The sequence below is a fragment of the Homarus americanus genome, unplaced genomic scaffold (genome assembly GCF_018991925.1).
Source record: "Homarus americanus isolate GMGI-L3 unplaced genomic scaffold, GMGI_Hamer_2.0 scaffold48220, whole genome shotgun sequence".
NCBI classification, from domain to species: domain Eukaryota; kingdom Metazoa; phylum Arthropoda; class Malacostraca; order Decapoda; family Nephropidae; genus Homarus; species Homarus americanus.
The window spans coordinates 4,610,558-4,617,664 of NW_024755060.1; positions in this window are offsets into that span (position 1 = coordinate 4,610,558).

Below are 7,107 nucleotides of genomic sequence, written 5' to 3' on the forward strand. Positions count from 1 at the left end.
CTGGGTAGGCTATTTTATATGTACTTTAAGGGTTGGATAAATAAGTGTAATTTCCGCAAATTGGTTTTTGGGGCAGATAAAGATATTTCTTAATTACCTTAAGGACTGTTGGCCATGCTACATCTGTGTGTGTTTGAAGCTTAGTATGATGTGTGCTGTATCCATAATGCCCTTACCAGGTCATCATGTGGGGTAGACTTACATAATTGTATTCATATATGTATATTTTAGATTCATATTTTATTCATCAAGTTAAGTATTTTTATTCATAAGGCGAGTAAGAGACGATACTCCTCGCCATCTTTATTTTCCACTGTTCCATCTTCCTCTCCTCCCGTTGTAATCTTTCCCATCGTTTATTTTAAATTTCTCTCTTTCTCCGAGCCTCTTCCTCCTTTCTCCCATCTTCCTCTCTCTCATCCTCCTCTCCCTCATTCTCCTCTCCCTCTCTCTCCCACCCTACTCTCCCTCTCTCTCCCATTCTCCTCTCCCTCTCTCTCCCAGCCTCCCTCCTCCCTCTCTCCCAGCCTCCCTCCCCCCCTCCCCAGCCTCCCTCTCCCTCTCTCTCCCATTCTCCTCTCCCTCTCTCTCCCAGCCTCCTCTCCCTCTCTCTCCCAGCCTCCTCTCCCTCTCTCTCCTATCCTCCTTTCCTTCGACCATATCTAACAGTACACTCCCGTTGTCGTCCCGTTGATGGTTCACACAAGGAGGTGATGGGCCTAGTCTCGTGTACACTACCACCACACAGCTACAATTTCTCACCCATTTGGCCGCCCAATTGGTCTCTCTCTCCCCATTTGGTCAGTATTTTCAAGTGGCTCATTTAACCCAGCCGCCCAGATCTGTTCATTTATTTTCGTCTTTTGTGTTTAAGTTTACCCATTTACCTGTGTCCAGATTCACCCATTTCCTTATTTTCACCCCATTTTGTGTACTGTTTACCCATTTACCTGTGTCCAGATTCACCCATTTCCTTATTTTCACCCCATTTTGTGTACTGTTTACCCATTTACCTGTGTTCAGATTCACCCATTTCCTTATTTTCACCCCATTTTGTGTATTGCTTACCCATTTACCCAGTGTCCAGAATCACCCATTTGGATTATGTTTTTGACTCATCCTGGTGACCAATGTGTATGTTACCCATTTGGCTTGTTTCCAATTTTCCTATTTGGCCAACATTCAGGTCACCAGTTGGGATTTGAGTCTGATTCACCAATTTGGCTGATTTTTCCATGCTACCCATTAGATCAGTCCCCTCCTCCACTCACCCATTAGATCAGTGTTGTCATCCACTCATTCGACCATTGTCTCTTCATCCACTCACCCATTCAACCAGCCCCCTCACCCACACACCCATTCAACCAGCCCCCTCATCCACACACCCATTCAACCAATCCCTTCATCCACCCAGCCACTCGACCAGTGTCCTCTCACCCATTCGCCCAGTCCACCCAATAACCCCTCACCCACTCCTATACCCACTGCCCCCCCTCATCCACTCACCCATCATTCACTTAGTACCCCCTCACCCACCCATTGATCAACTCACTATCCCCTCCTTCATCCATCCATTAACCCTCTCACCCCCTCTCAAACCCTCTCACCCATCCATTAACCCACTGTTCTCCTAACCCACTCACCCTCTCTCATTAACCCAACTGTTCCCCTAACCCACTCACCCATCATTCACCCATTCATTAACCCACTCACCCCCTCTCACCCCCTCTCAAACCCTCTCACCCATCCATTAACCCACTGTTCTCCTAACCCACTCACCCTCTCTCATTAACCCAACTGTTCCCCTAACCCACTCACCCATCATTCACCCATTTGGTCAGGTTTTCCCCCATGGACCCATAAAAGTTGTCACGGTGGAGGCTGTTGGATCTTTTATTTGATATCCCAGCTTTAAAGGTCAACCGCCTGGCCGTTTTTTGCTGGGGTGTGCAGGTTTAAAAAGACTCACTGTTGTGGCCCTTTATTGATTCACTGTCCTTATTGATGGGCTGTCTATTGATGGGCTGTGTCTATTGATGGGCTGTGTCTATTGATGGGCTGTGTCTATTGATGGGCTGTGTGTGATGGGTTTTTCTTTTGATGGGCTGTGTTGATGGGCTGTATTGATGGGCTGTGTCTTTTGATGGGCTGTGTCTATTGATGGGCTGTGTCTGTGTGGGCTGTGTGTCTTTTGATGGGCTGTGTCTGTGATGGGCTGTGTGTGTGATGGGCTGTGTCTGTGAGTGGGCTGTATGTCTGTGTGGGCTGTGTCTTTTGATGGGCTGTGTCTATTGATGGCTGTGTCTTTTGATGGGCTGTGTCTATTGATGGGCTGTGTCTTTGATGAGCTGTGTCTTTTGATGGGCTGTGTCTATTGATGGGCTGTGTCTTTTGATGGGCTGTGTCTTTTGATGGGCTGTGTCTATTGATATGAGCTGTGTCTATTGATGGGCTGTGTCTATTGATGGGCTGTGTCTATTGTTAGGAAACATGTCTTTTGATAGGCTGTGTCTATTGATGGGCTGTGTCTATTGATGGGCTGTGTCTATTGATGGGCTGTGTCTTTTGATGGGCTGTGTCTATTGATGGGCTGTGTCTATTGATGGGCTGTGTCTTTTGATAAGGCTGTGTCTATTGATGGGCTGTGTCTTTGATGGGCTGTGTGTCTTTTGATGGGCTGTGTCTATTGATGGAGGCTGTGTGTCTTTTGATAGGCTGTGTCTTTTGATGGGCTGTGTCTTTTGATGGGCTGTGTCTATTGATGGGCTGTGTGTCTTTTGATGGGCTGTGTCTATTGATGGGCTGTGTCTATTGATGGGCTGTGTCTATTGATGGGCTGTGTCTTTTGATGGGCTGTGTCTATTGATGGGCTGTGTCTATTGATGGGCTGTGTCTATTGATGGGCTGTCTACTTTTATTAAACCACTGTGTATTGATCAATTATTTCACTAAACACCCTTACTGATCTCCACTATATTGATGACGTATCTTTATTGATCAACTGCTTGCTCCCTCCCTCCTTCCCTCCCTGCCTTTTCCCTCCCTCCCTGCCTCCCTGTTCCCTGCCTCTCTCCCTCCCTCCCTCCCTCCCTGCCTCCCTGTTCCCTCCCTCCCTCCAACTCACATTGTCTCAGAGAGCAGGGAGGCAGGGACACTATTCTGAGACACCCTATACAATCGTCTTTACTAGAGTGACCTTAAGTTACCTATTTAAGGAGTTACAATGTTTAGGTAATTGTTCCCTTAATCACTAGTCCTTTAAATTCTTTGAAGGCATTTTAAGTAGATATTTAAAGCTGTTTGAGGTGTGGTGGAAATGACTGGCTGTTTGTAAATAATAACCATGTTCCTTTTATTAAACTTTCATTCATTTTTATTATTTAACTCATATCCGTTTATTTATCCTCTTAATTCCTCTATTATTCATTGTTATTATTCATGTCAGATTTATTCGCGTGTTGGCTTATTCCATTATTCTAAGTCTTGTTTATTCCTTATTCATCTTACGTTATTTCATTGTGTTTGTTTATGCTGTTTTTCTCCTCTCCTTGCTGGCTGTAGTGGTAATGTTAGTAGTTGTGGTTGTGATACTGGTGGTGGTGTTAGTACTTGTGGTTGTGGTACTGGGGGTGGTTGTAGTTGTGGTACTGGTGGTGGTTGTGCTTGTATTAGTACTTGTGGTTGTGGTACTGGGGGTGGTTGTAGTTGTGGTACTGGTGATGGTGGTTAAAGTAGTGGTGGTGGAAGTAATGTTGGTAAAAGTAATGGAAGTAGTGTTGGTAGTGGTGGTGGCAGTGTTGGTAGTGACGGTGGCAGTAGTGTTTGTAGTGGTGATGGTGGCAGTAGTGTTTGTAGTGGTGATGGTGGCAGTAGTGTTTGTAGTGGTGATGGTGGAAGTAGTGTTGGTAGTGATGGTGGTGGAAGTAGTGGTGGTGGAAGTAGTGTTGGTAGTAGTGGTGGTGGAAGTAGTGTTGGTAGTAGTGGTGGTGGAAGTAGTGTTGGTAGCAGTGTTGGTAGTGATGGTGGCAGGCGGCTCCTTAAGTAGTGTTAGTTGGGGGGAAAGAACAAAGGCTGGTGTCTCCCTCGCCTACTCACGCCCCCTAGTCTCCTGCTACTGCTGCTTTAATACTGCTCCTGCTACTGCTTCCAGTCTCCTGCTACTGCTGCTTTAGTCTGCTATTATTGTTGCTGTATTCTGTTGTTATTACCGTTTATTCTGCTGGGGATAATGATTGTCTGTAATTATGGACAACGGGTGGTGGTTGGTTGTCGCTGACGGCTGGTGTAGAATAATGGTGGTGATGATGGTGGTGAGGTGGTGGTGGTGCCAGCTGGTGCAGATGATGATGATGATGATGATGCCAGCTGGTGCAGATGATGATGATGCCAGCTGGTGCATATTATGGTGATGGTATAGAAACAGCTGGTGATGTTAACAGATGGTAATGGTGCTCCGGGTCGGTAGTCAGGCTCACGTTTACCTGATAAATTATGGCCGTGGTGATGAGATCGTCTCCCTTACTCCTTTGCCTTCTGTTTGCCCTCTTGCCCTTACCCTATTACCCTCTTATCCCTCCCTTTACCCCTTAACCCCTTTATCCTCTTACCCTTACCTCTCCCTTACCCCTGCCCACTTACCCTTCCCTTCTCCCTTCCCTTTACCCTATTACCCCTCCTCTTTATCCTTACATATTTTTCCTCATCCTTACCCTCTTCCTATCCCTTGCCTTCACCTAACTTGTACCCTTACCCTCCCCTTATACTATTCCCACCCCATATACTCTCCTTTACCCTTACCTTTTTTCCCCTTCTCCCCTACCCTTCTCCCCCTTACCCCCCTCCCACCTCTCCTCCCATAGACCCCCCCTTTACCCTTGTCTTGGGTAAGGGGACATCTTACCTTTCTTTATCACAGGTTTAGGGGGGTCTCACCCTTAGGTAGAGGGGGAGAGCGTCGCCTTGAGCTAGGGGGGAGATTTTCCCTTTTCATAACTTAGGGGTTAGGGGAAGATTTTTACCCTTTTATATTAAGAGAGAGTGAAGGGGGGAAGATGGTGAACAGAGATAAAACAAAGAGAGACTGAGATGGAGGAGATAATGAGATAATTGAACGCTTAGAGACATTTCATTGGGACATTGATGAAGAGGGTGTGTAGAGTCGCCCTCAAATACTCTCCTCTACCCCCGGTGTCTCTGTGTGCGGGTGTATGGTGGTGGGTGTATGGTGGTGGGTGTGTAGTAGTGGGTGTGTGGTGGTGGGTGTGTTAGTGGGTGTATGGTGGTGGGTGTGTGGTGGTGGGTGTGTGTTGTGGGTGTGGGTGGTGGGTGTATGGTAGTGGGTGTGGTGGTGGGTGTATGGTGGTGGTGTATGGTGGTGGGTGTATGGTGGCAGGTGTATGGTGGTGGGTGTATGGTGGTGGGTGTGTGTGTGGTGGGTGTATGGTGGTGGGTGTATGGTAGTGGGTGTATGTGGTGGGTGTATGGTAGTGGGTGTATGGTGGTGGGTGTATGGTAGTGGGTGTATGGTAGTGGGTGTATGGTGGTGGGTGTGGTAGTGGGTGTGTATGGTGGTGGGTGTGTGGTGGGTGTATGGTGGTGGGTGTGGTGGTGGGTGTATGGTGGTGGGTGTATGGTAGTGGGTGTATGGTGGTGGGTGTATGGTGTGGTGTATGGTAGTGGGTGTATGGTAGGGTGTATGGTAGCGGTGTGGTAGTGGGTGTATGGTAGTGGGTGTATGGTAGTGGGTGTGTGGTAGTGGGTGTATGTGGGTGTATGGTGGCAGGTGTATGGTGGTGGGTGTGTGGTAGCGGTGTATGGTAGTGGGTGTATGGTAGCGGGTGTTGGTGGTGGGTGTATGGTAGCGGGTGTATGGTGGTGGGTGTATGGTAGCGGTGTATGGTAGTGGGTGTGGTGGTGGGTGTATGGTGAGTGGGTGTATGGTAATGGGTGTATGGTGGTGGGTGTGGTGGGGGTGTATGGTAGTGGGTGTATGGTAGCAGGTGTATGGTGGTGGGTGTATGGTAGTGGGTGTATGGTAATGGGTGTATGGTAGCGGTGTATGGTGGTGTATGTGGGTGTATGGTAGTGGGTGTATGGTAGTGGGTGTATGGTGTGGTGTATGGTGTGTGTATGGTAGTGGGTGTATGGTAGTGGGTGTGGTAGTGGGTGTATGGTGGTGGGTGTATGGTAGTGGGTGTATGGTGGGGGTGTATGGTAGTGGGTGTATGGTAGTGGGTGTTGGTAGTGGGTGTATGGTAGTGGGTGTGTAGTGGTGGGTGTATGGTAGGGGTGTATGGTAGTGGGTGTATGGTAGTGGGTGTATGGTAGTGGGTGTATGGTAGCGGGTGTATGGTAGCGGGTTTATGGTAGTGGGTGTATGGTGGTGGGTGTATGGTAGTGGGTGTATTGGTAGTGGGTGTATGGTAGTGGGTGTATGGTAGTGGGTGTATGGTAGTGGGTGTATGGTAGTGGGTGTATGGTGGTGGGTGTATGGTAGTGGTGTGGTGGGTGTATGTGTGGGTGTATGGTAGTGGGTGTATGGTAGTGGGTGTATGTGGCGGGTGTATGGTGGTGGGTGTATGGTGGCAGTTGTATGGTGGTGGGTGTATGGTGTTATGGTAGTGTTTGTCTCTTCTCTCAACTCTCTCTCTCTCTCTCTCTCTCTCCATTAATTAAAAAACTTTAAAGAATTCAATCCCCAGATAATGAGTAAGTTCACTAGACTTTGTGACTTCACTGAAGGTTTCTCTTTGACCTGTTCTTACTTAACTAAACTAAGGTCAATAATAATCTAACCTAACCCAGCTAACTAACCTGTAATCTAACCTAACCCAACCCAACCCAACCCAGCAACCTAATCTAACCTAACCTAACTTAATCTAACCCAACCCAACCTAAACCAACCCAACCTAATCTAACCTAACCTAACCTAACCAATCTAACCTGAGAGAGAGGCGTAGAAACAACCAAGGTCTTTCAGCACTACAATAGCCGGAACCTTCTCGACCAATCACAGGGCTGGGAATACACCTCAGACGATCGTACCACATCCACAGGTTAATTAGTACTGAGGAAACATGTAATGAGTCGCCACCTCAGATTTGAAGT